This window comes from Pinus tabuliformis, chromosome X (genome assembly GCF_031772625.1).
Source record: "Pinus tabuliformis cultivar Carrire ecotype Pingquan chromosome X, CPIR1, whole genome shotgun sequence".
Taxonomy (NCBI): Eukaryota; Viridiplantae; Streptophyta; class Pinopsida; order Pinales; family Pinaceae; genus Pinus; species Pinus tabuliformis.
In genome coordinates this window covers 1,013,497,166-1,013,509,431 of record NC_142308.1, presented here as the reverse complement: position 1 = coordinate 1,013,509,431, position 12,266 = coordinate 1,013,497,166, and positions in this window count along the sequence as shown.

Genomic DNA, 12,266 nt, shown 5'->3' with positions numbered 1-12,266 from the left:
GGAGACTTATATTCCAAATAAAAAATTTCTCTTAGGCCATGATCAAAGGCCTTAGATGAGCGGGCCAACAACTACAACCAATAATATATATATAATGAAACAGTGGTAAATCCCTTTGGAGCTATAACAAAGCACAAGGAGTCCAAGGGGAAGTGTTAACTGGTGACCAGATCTATAGTCTTGATTTTTTGTTTAGAGGAGCACTAAAAGACAAATATAGAAGGGACCCGCAAAGTTATATTTGCAACACTTTTATAAAATCCTTCAGGCTCTAACATGAAAGAGTTGGTAGCTATATATGGTATCACTTTGAAATAAGTGGTATGGTAGTGTTTTTTCATGGATGAATTAGTTGACAACTTTTAGTTTGGAATTTGTGTTAAACATAACATTGAGTGCCAAAATTGCTAAGGCAAGCATGAATGATGCAAGTGGAAGAATTTAGTGGCATGGATATTATAAAATGTAGAATTGGTAGTTTCACCAAAGTTGGAGCTCGCTAAAAATAGAAGAACCTCTGCTAAATACTGTAACTCACCAGAATTGAGGAAAACAAAAATTTAATTCAATTTTTCTTAGAGAAACAATAGAGCAGTGATTGAAGAAGACAGAAATGAATATGGGAAAGGAAAAAAAAGAGACTCATGCAAAGATTTCATTGAAAATAATGTTTAATAATGGGGTGGTGGTGGGGGGGGGGGGGGGGGGAATCAATATTAGGGCTAATTCAAATTTTTCTGCCAACTTATATTTAATATTCAAACTTCACAATCATTATGTGAGCATCCATTAACCAAACATAACAATAGCTAGATCGACTAATACAAGCATACACATCATGAGTAGAAAACACATGAGACAAAAAGGGCTAACGTGGAAATGTTTCCAGGAGAAAAGCCACCAAAGTTTTTATGTTATTATGATGTAAATAAGAGAACCTACTCTACTAGATCAAATTTTGTTTCTAAGCCACCACTCATAGAAAGCACCAACTCCCTATGATTGTTTGCTAGCACCCACTAGCAAGAAGCACCAACTCCCTCCTTTTGTAGACACCTGATTAGCTTACCAGAAGCACCATCTGAAGCACTGACTTCATTGATTTGTTGCAAGCATCAACTTGCACCTCCTTGGATTTATCCAAGTACCAACTTGTAGGAGGCACCAACCCCCAAGCCTTCCTCAAATACCCACTAAAGATGGAAGCACCAAATTACTATATGCACCCTCCAACCCACACCCAATAAGGAACCTTGTTCTTTGTACTAAGAAACCACTTTTCCTGAATCCATATCTTTTTTCACCTTTGCCTTTATCCCCCGCAACATTCTCTATCCTTTGCTCACTTTGTAGCAACACACTTTTCCACTCAATAGCATTCAAAAATACATATCCCTCACTGCACTGTGTCCACTCTGCAGTAGCATACGCTCTCACACATAGCTCTCTTCTCTCAGCCCTCTACTTCTAAACAGGAACTCTTAGCCTCTTCTTGGCAGTGGATATCGACTTGAGCCTGTCCACTCAGCTCAAAAGAAACAATTATTCTTCCCCAATTTCTCAACTACAATATTGGGTTTTGTTTCACTGAAACACGATGATTGATGTTGTCTCTATCAGGCATCACTCTACCATTTACATTGCCTAAGTGTACTCCTGCACATGGATCTCTTTCTTATTGTTGCATTTTGTATATAAGCACTACAAGTACATTAAACATTGGGGATGGGCTCCGTTCACTCACCCATTTTTTCTGCACTAAACATGAGGATGGGCAACAATGTGTTTTCTCCATACTAAGAATTAAATCCTCAGTTAAAATTTGGGTCACACGAAGGCTCTCCATGCTTATTAATTGCTCATAGAGCTCAAAATGTATTCCAACATGGATTCCTTCCCATTTAATCATTTTCAACATGCAAGGGGGACCAAAGATGGCTTGTTTCAGATTGAGGCAGGCTCCATTAACTCATCCTGCAAGTCATGGTCCTTGTTGCCTTGCTTCATGACATACTGCTATAGGGCTACCGACTCATTCATATTCCACGCTTTTGAACATATGCTCATAGTGTTGCATGGATATGGCATACTACCATGTTTCATATCACCTCCAAAGAAAGAGGACTTCTCCCAAAGCTACTGACCTATTCATATCATCAAACATATGCCCAATATGCCATTTCTATTTTTTATTAGCCCTAAGTCCTATGGTCACCAAAACATGGAAAACCATCACAAAACAATCACTATGCACATTTTCCTTATTATGGCCCCTATTTGTCAACTTAATTGTCTTAAATTGATTACATAAATTATCGACCAAAGTTGGTAAACTTGTGAAGTGAAAGTGCACAATATATGCTAGAATCCTTTTTATTAAGTTGGATTTATTAATTGATTGAGTTATTGCAAATGTGTTTTTAAGTTTTGTATTCCTATTTCAAAAATGAAATTAACATTTCTATTTAGTGAAAATAAAATGATTCTAAATCTAAAGAAATATTCCTTAAAAGAACTCACACTTGCAGAATAAAAACTATATTAACTCACACTCACTGAATGAAAACTATATTAACTCACACTTGTAGAATAAAAACTAGATTAACTCTCACTTGCTGAATGGAAACTATATTAACTCACTCTTGCTTTGAAATTGAAAGCTCAAGAAAGTAACTACAAACAAAACACTCTTCTTCTGAGATTAAATTAAGAAAACTTTTGAATAACAACGCTCTGAACATAACGCTGAAAGAAATCTATATATCTAAATCTATAGAGAGAAACATCTTATGCTATGAAGTTGAAATGATTTTTGATGAAATTCCAAAGAAATCACAAGGAAACCATTGTTATTTTGATGAGTCAAATCAACTTCATAAACTATAAAAGGGAGCTGTAATGCTATCATAAGAAGATCAAAACTAATAGAAAACTTCTCTACTACTTTTCTAATCAAAAGAAATATCAATGTTGCTATCTAATATAAAATCAAACTAAGAATTATGAAATGAACATATGCGAAAATACTACAACAAATAATAACAGAAAGGAAAATCTACAAATTAAAAACCCTCACTATTTGTAGGGGTCCTCCACAAACAGGCGGTCTCAAGCTTCAACGAACAGTTAATTGTGCACCAAGTCTTCAAAGGCGCTTCCATTAAATAAAAAAAAACACAGGTTTTAAAGCAATTACAATCACAAAATATTCATTCACGTCATCCCCTATTTTGTCCTACCTTACAATTTTTATACAATCCATTTAATAATTGTTTGAGGCTTTCATGCCTACTTTCAGCTAATAGAGTTCTAATTCAAACTACTAAACTAAAATTCCTAATTTTAGCTTCTAAAAGATAGTGATTCACTCACTATTTTCTATTCGGCAAAGTAGATAGTGAGGCACTTTCATCTCGGACTCTCACTCACTTGCTCCAACTACATGTTGAATTTTGCTTTTGACCATGTGATTTAGCATTGTTCTAATGATTTGATGCAGATGAATAGGAGGATATCATTGAGGGGATCAACCTCTTTCTTCCCATATCTTTCTTTCCTTGAATGGCGCCACGAACCCTATTCAACAATGGAGTTGGCTGCAAAAACGGATGTTAGTTGCAGAATTTCACAAATCTAGTAGCCAATGCAAAATATAACTTAATAATAAGGAACATTTATGAAATATGAAAAATAGGATAAGTAATACCTTATCTATGTCAAAAACCTACAATTTGATTCCTCAGTTAAAAATAATGGTCAAGGAGAAGGAAAATGAGTGAAGAAGAGTGTCAACATGAAGCATTCATGAGGCTCTACATTCCCCCACACGTAGGTCATTGCATGTCCTCATGCAAAAATGAAAAAATTAGTGCCCTTGTCAGCTACTAAATCTCCTTTGAAACTCGAGATAACACATCTAAATTTGTCTTTTTCACCTTTTTCATTGCCATTGCCATCCTTGGATTCTTCATCAGAATTTTGTATTTCAGATTTATCACTTTTCTTTTAAGGACCTTATTCTTTTGTTTCAACTTCTTATTTTTCTTATACCACAGGCTCAAATGTAAGAGAATATTGTCGTTTTGGGTCCTTTGGATTTCATTCTACATCTTCAAGGCTTCATGTTCCCTTTGTATGTGTCTATTTAGCATCTCTAGCTCAAATATTTCTTGTTTTAAAATATTTATGAATGGAGGTTCTTGTGGGCTACTAGACTTATCCTTTTTCATGCACTGTTGAACCAACTATCTTTTCTGCAACTTTATTTTCCAAAGACTCGATATAATCATATATTTGTTGTTGCACTGGAACTATTTCTAGTTTTATTCGGCCTGGGATTTGAATGGGTGAAATGGAAGTAGGTGAGGGAGTCCTATGTTTCTCTATTTCCTCTGAATCATATTCCATGTCTTTTAGAGATGGTTCCTTCAATGCTAGATTAAGTTTGACACTTCTTCTGACATTTGATGGAGGAGGGTTTTTGATTTGAATTATTTTCTTTTCTGTTTTGACCTCCTTTATCTCCTTGGATGTGTTTTCTTCTTCTTTGTTGACTTTCTTTCTTCTAACAATTTTCTTTTTGATGCTTCCTAAAATTTTTGCAATAGGAATTTCATCCTCTGATTGTTCCTGGGACTGTTATTGAGGTAACTTTTGAATAGGCTTTTTAGATACTCTTTTTTTCCCTCTTTTTCCTTTACTACTACTGACACGTTCTTCTTCTTCTTCCTTAAAATGGTTTCTAAGTAAGAAGTTTTCCCAATCATCTCCTAAACCCTTAAGGTGGAATTCAATAATCATTTTGATGAGGCCATGATGATACATAGTGGTTTCTATAAATTGAATCTTTTTCTGTACATTTCCTGACATTTTTCTTAAGATATTCAACAAAAAGTATGGGAGATTGATCTCATTCCCTTCCAGAAAATGCATCATTAGGCAAATGTGATAAAAGAACATGCAGCCAAACCTTCCTTCACAAGAGATAAATTTTTGAATAACCAGTAATAGATTTCTCCATTTACTTTTAAGTGTAGTGCTTGGGATTCCTTTCTTGAAAATGGATATGTCCATACTTGGATTCTTTAAGAAAATTCTCCATTCTTCACTTTCTATGCCTCTGTTTTTAAACCATCGTTATCCTCCTCTGGATAGGTCGGTAGCTTCAACAATAAGGGACTTTGTCACTGCGAATTTAACATCTCCAATCTCAACTTCTACTCCATCAAAAGCTCTGGCGAAGGATTTGGTCACCTCTTTGTTGAAACCATCAAATTTCTCCACGAAATGTAGCCACTGCGCTTTCTGCAACATCTCTTTTACTTGTGGGTAACCTTCCATGAACTTTCTTCCATTCAGCTCAGACCTCACAATGATCCCCATGATCGAAATTTTTTTTCTCTGACTTACTTCTTGATAGCAAATGTATCAGGGTTTCAGAATAAGGGGTTTCGACAAGGGTATAAACAAAAATGAGGACAAGAGAGAGATGAATGAAGTGAATGTTCTAGAGGATTTAGTGGCTGTGAGTTGGTGATTTTGGCAATCACTTCAATGGTGATCTCTTTCAACCTTAGGCAATGATGGTTTTTATCTGATGGTACAATCATCATAAAATTCATATACTAAATTTTTTTTTATCCTTATTACTAAATTAAATGTTTGCATACCTTTGAATACCTTTACATCGATATTTCTGACCTTTGTTTGCTCCTTCCTTCATTGTCTTTAATTTCTTTCAAGAATGATTTGATCACTGCTTCAATTGCCCAATTTCCCAATTGGTGGTTCCTGTCAAACATTAGCTGTAGAATTCTGTAAAAGCTGCAGATTTCTTGCTATCTTGTAGCTATTGTATTTTTGAAAAGAAAAAAGTGGGATATAAAGAAAATGGGTTTAGAACAGGTATGAGGAAAATTTAAGGTGTCAAAAATTGATTTTCACCTTAGATTTTTTGTATAAACATGTCAACCATTGTTGGTTTTCAAGTTTATACATTTATTATTATTACTATTACTATTACTATTACTATTATTATTCTATATATATATATATATATATATATATATATATATATATATTATTTCCTTTAAGAAAGAAAAAGACTTTTAGAGATCAAGTTGGGGAAGAAGGAAAATCCTTCTTCACCAACTTTAAATCAGTATTATCTTGCAAATATTTGATAAATTATTCATTTGTCAGTGGCTTATGATAGATTCTCAGTCAATGACCATTCACAAGAAAAGTGGTCCTTTCTTCATCAATAGTTATGATTCTAACTGCACCATTATCAAAGAGTGTTTCAATCTCATAGGACCCGAGCCGATGAGTTTGAAATTTCCCTTAGAAATATTTGAACTTTGAATCAAACAGTCATGCCCAATCTCCTGGTTGGAAATTTCTTTCTTTGATATATTTGTCATGCCATCTGGATCTCTGTTGTTAAACTAGATTGGTTCTTTGGATTTCATCTTGTCTTATCTCATCAAGTTCATTTAGTTGCTCCATTCTTTGTTTTTGTGCTTCTAAACGGTCAAGACCCAATTTAATTTTTGTCTTGAAAGTTTTGACCTGAAACTCAATAGGAAATAGAACTTGTTTCCCATAAACAAGCTCATAGGGAGTATTCCCTGTAGTATTTCTCCATGTGGTACAGTATGCCCATAAAGCTTTTGGAATCTTTTCTACCCAATCTCTTCTATGCAGATGCACAGTTTTGGTGAGAATTTCCTCTATGAATTTATTGGTGGACTCCACCTATCCATTTTCTTAAGGAAGATATGGAGCAGACTTCTGATGTTTCATTTTGTACTCCTCCATTATCTTCTGTAGCAACTTGGATGTGAATTGAGTACCTTGATCTGTTACAATTTCTCTTGGGACACCAAAACGAGTAAAGATATCCTCAAAAATAAATGAATCTACAACATTTTTAGTAGCAAAAGGAACTGCTTTAGCTTCTACCCATTTTGTAACATAATCAGTGCAAACAAGAATGTACCTTTTCTATCTCGATGGTGGATTGATTGGACCAACAAAATCCAAAGCTCATTTTTCAAAAGGCTCAATAATTGCCTGAGGTTGTAGATGCATCTCATCAGAGGGAACAAGTCTCCCCATCCTTTGAAAACTATCACAACACTTGACATACTCCTTAGCATCCTTCAAAAGTGAAGGCCAATAGTATCCTAAGAGAAGGACTTTGTAGGAAGTTCTTTTGTTAGCAAAGTGTCCTCCACATGGCTCATCATGACAAGCTTTCAAAATTTATGGTACTTCATCCTCTCTTACACACCTTCAAATGATCAGACCTAGTCATGTTTTATATAATTCTTCATTTATCCATGAGTAATATGCACTAATTTTAATTACCTTCCTTTTTTCTTGAGGAGACAAATATGATGGTAATTTCCCTGGAGCCAAATAGTTAGCAATATTTGAAAAACAGGGAGATTTAGTAGATACTTCAAAAATGTATTTATCGGGAAAATTATCTTCTACAAACATGTCATTGAAGAATAACGTCCAGAAGAAGAAGATCCACACAAGACCAAGGAATCATGGGCTGCACTTGATGAAGAGTAGGCAATAGAATCGAAGATTGAGAAATTTCTATCATGTTTACCATCAGATCATCCATGTGTTCAAGAGAGTATTCAACAAAAAGAAGAAGATATGAATTTCATGGAAGAATAACACATACATGATGATCTAAATTAGGAAGTGAACCAAGGGAATCAAATCTATATTGAGGTTTGGTTCTAGAAAATCAATAAGATGGAGCATCAATCTCTTCTTCAGCAATGCTTCATATCATCAAAGTCAAAGCATTTGGTCTTTAATATTCAGGTACATGTTAAAGCATATGTTTCAAGCCTACACATGAGTTTATCTGTCATCTTTTTATGCACATGGATCCATTGGAAGTATTCCTACACTTGAAAGAGAGGTAAAAAATAAAATCTCAGGTGAAAACCTCTTTTGAGGTGCATAAGATTGGCTCACTAATTGAAAAACTCATTGAGGAAGTCAGTGGATTGGAAAGAAAAAAAGAGAGGAAAAGATCCCAAGTGAAAAGCTGCTTTGAGACACCTAGGCACACCTACTAGTTGAAAACCTCATTGAGGCAGCAAGTAGGCCTAAAGAAAAAAATGAAAAAAAGAGAAAAAAAAATGGAAAAAGGATGAAATAAAATAGTCATTTTTTTTCTAGTTGCATATATGTGTTTGCATGCAGGTACTCCTCCACCTCCACATGGAAAAGAAAGAGGCCAGTGGCACAAAATGAGAGAAAAAAGAAATGAGAAATGAGGCAAGAAAAAAGTAAAAAACAATCAACCTTGACCTTCTTACCTTCTGTGAAAATTACTCAAGAAGGACCGAGGACATGTAAATCCATCACCCTCATCCATTTCCAACATCCACCCATCATTTCCAAGCCTTTCCCATTCATTTTCCTCGATGTCCTAAAATGCTACAAGAAGGTTATGTTTTGCTACAGGAGGCCAAAATACATAGGCCAGAATTTTTTTTTACCATATCTCAAAAATCGTGCATCCATTGGACGAGATATTTCGGCAAATAATAGTGCACACTTTTTGAGAAATTGGCCTCCATCACCTACAACCATTTTTATTTTTTCTCAAGATTCATGCATCCATTGGAAAATATTTATGTGGAGATGCGTAAGGATTATGAAAACATGCTTGACAAATTTCAAGTCAATCCAATCAACCATTTGAGATATATGGATAAAATAATTATGCTACAAGAGAATTCCAGAATTGCTACAGTAGTGACCAGAATTTCTACAGGAGTGACCAAAATTTCTACAGGAGCGTGACTGGAATGGAAAAAGGCTTTAGATATTATTTTTTCCATCTAAGAACAATAGGAGGGGTCCACCATAGCCTCATCATTCATTTTACACACCACTTGACATCTTATATACTCTCATTTTCATCTATGCCCATGAAAACAACTCATTTTCACCCCTTCTTTCATTACATTCACCACAACCAAGGCTTTTGATCCTAGTCCATAGATTGATCATGAATTATCATTGTTTTTGGAAGCATTATCTTAAGGATATCATTGTCATGGAAAGGTTTTTGTTACTGCTACAGGAAGAAATACATTCTTGTAGAAGTTTGAAATGACCTTGGAGGACACAGTTGGAAGCACTAGATTAAATAACCAATCATCATGAAGGCAAAGGAGAGTCATTTCCTTGATTTTTAGCAGCTAAAGGACCCTTTGTCAACTGCTACTGTATTCTTGATCACCCAACAAGCAACAACATTTGACCCAAAGAGAACCTACATGAAGAAAGTACTTGCATCATCGAGCTTCAGTCATCAAAATAACATATATACATATACATACATATACATATATATACATATATATACATACATACATATATATAGATATATATATATATATATATATATATATATCTTTCTCAAGAAATTGCAAGAAGCAAAGAAGACAAAGAAATGACATCTCAAAAGACACTAAAAAATAGCCTCACTCATGTCCAGATCTACCATGCAGCCATCAAAGGATCACATCAACAAGAAAACTTTGACAACATGCACCAATGATGAATCGGGCCACCATGCAACACCTGCAGCATAGTCTTTGTCTCCAACAACACCTGCAAAATAAGTCTTCAATCCAAAACATCAACACAATCAAGTAGCTCCATAGGTAGGAAAGGTATGTAATTGAATCCTTTGGGCTTCATGACTTCTATGTAATTTCTCTTTTGTGTGTCTAAGAATTGAGGGTCAATAAAGGCAGCCATCCACAAGATAAATTCTTCACCAAACTCAATCTTTACCTAGCCTCTTTTCATCTCCCATTGGCCTAGTTTTCATCTAACTTTGTTTCATCACCACAAACCTTGTTTTCACCACCATTAGTCTCATTTTCATCTAGCATCGTTTTAGTCACCCTCAACCTCCTTCTACAAGTCCCCATCAAAATTGAATAGATTGGTGGGTCCCTATAATACTAGTGATTACCCCATTACTATTGTAGTTATACCCCTTATTTATATTGTTGTGCCCCTATTACCCCCATGTTGTTATTTCTGTGCCCCATAGAATCCCTCTATTGTTATTTTTGTGGCTTTATATTATTATTGTTAGGTCGGCTGGATTATATTGTGACTCCTTAGACTCCTATATATAGAAAGGAGGTTTTGTCATTTGTATCATAAAAGAATTGTTCATTTATGTAATGTAAAGGAGGTTGCCCCCTCGAAGAGGCTGAATTCTAAGGCGTTGATTTATCTTTTCTATCTTTTCTTGAGCTGGTTTCATAACATTTGGTATCAGAGCTTTGGATTCTAGGGTTTCGCTGCTCCAAACAGGTCATCGTGGCATTTTCGCTATAACTTTTTTCTGTGATTTTTCAGAAGTCGGAAAAAAAACCCATTTGAGAAGAAGTCACGCTGAACCTTGGGTCCAAATTTCAGAGCTTTTCACACGATATTTGCGGAGATATGATCTGAGGAAGTTGGTCTTTTTGCAGACTCCTGAATTACATTCAAAACAGGTGACCTGGGGAAAATCGTCATAACTTTCTCTCTGGGGATCGGATTTAAATTTCGTAAAAAGGTACAGAAAGAGGACGGACTGTAGTTTCTTGTATGTGTGTTTCAGATTCAAAGGTTGAAACAGTGACTCGTGGCACGTCGTAAAAGTTCACCCTACTGAACTAGTCTAAAAGCAAGTCACTGTGGGAGATTTCACATAACTCTTCCTTGGAGAATCCAATTTGGGTCAGACTTGTGGCATTGGAAAGAGGACGCAGAAGGCTACTACAGGTCGCAAGTTTAGAACTGGATGATCCAAAATTACAGAGATACATCAAATTCAATATCAGGCTTCTATAAAGTGAAAAAAGGTGTGTAGTTTTTTTTTTTTAATTTTTGTGTAAGCTTGATTTAATGGAATTCAAAGGGCATAGTAAAGCATTATTATCGGTAACTGATGACCTGAGGAAAGAAAATGCAAACACCTAGTAAGGAACCTGAAAGCTCTAGCATGACTCATGAAGAAGAGGAAGAAATGCTACATGATATATCAAAATTACAAGAACAAGTGCAACAAATGTCACGCTCACAAAAGCTAACAGAAGCTAAGATAAGTGGCGTGGAATCTAAGATAAATGGCGTGGAATCTAAGATAAAGGGCATGGAAGCTAAGATGGATGATTTGAAGACAGATTTGAGGACAGATTTGAAGACAGACATGGCAGATTTGAAGACAGATTTGACAAATTTTCTACAAGAAATACTTACTAATGGTGAAAAGGTTGTAAAGGAAACTCATGATGTGAACAAAAGTAATGTTAATCATGATTCCATAGACGCTAATGTTGGATCGAAGACCCACCATATTCCAAAAATCGATATGAGGAAGTTTGATGGCAAGGATCCCGCCACATGGATATTACAGATGGAGCAGTTCTTCGATCTCAATAATGTGCAAAACACACAAAAGGTACGTATGGCAACTATATATTTGGAACCAAATCAGTTTGTATGGTATCAATGGCTTTGCTCTCGTAAAAAATTTATCACTTGGGCAAATTTTACGGAAGAATTGATAGCACATTATGAAGATACAAAAAGCAACACTTTTTTTAGCCAATTGATAAGTCTCAAACAAAAGGGTTCAGTAATGGAGCACATTGAGGAGTTCCAAAAATTGAACATAAGGGTAAAAGATATTCCAGAGGAGCATAGGATTGATGTGTTCATAGGGTCTTTAAAGGATAATATCCAACATGATGTTCGCCTTTGGGAACCTGATTCATTAGAGAAGGCATTCAGGTTAGCAAGAAAAATGGAAAGCAAAATTATGGCAACGAGGAAGCATACCACTCACAACTATAAAGATGGAAGTGTTGTTGCCCCTAGTCTTCCACAACCTATAAGGTTGACACCACAAAAATTGGAAGAAAAAAGAGCAAAAGGGCTTTGTTACAATTGTGATAGCAAATACACTAAAGGTCATAAGTGTGCTGAGAAGAAATTATTCTACATAGATTGTGAAGAGGAAGAAGAAAAGGAGCAAGAAAGGTCAAAAGAAGAAGATATACTCCAGGAACAAAGCCTAGATGAAGAAAAAATAAATCCGACCATATCTTGTAATGCATTGGCGGGAATTACCACTCCTCAAACCATCAAGATAGAAGGACAAATCAAGAAGAAAAAGGTAATAGTGTTGATTGATTCAGGAAGCACCCACAATT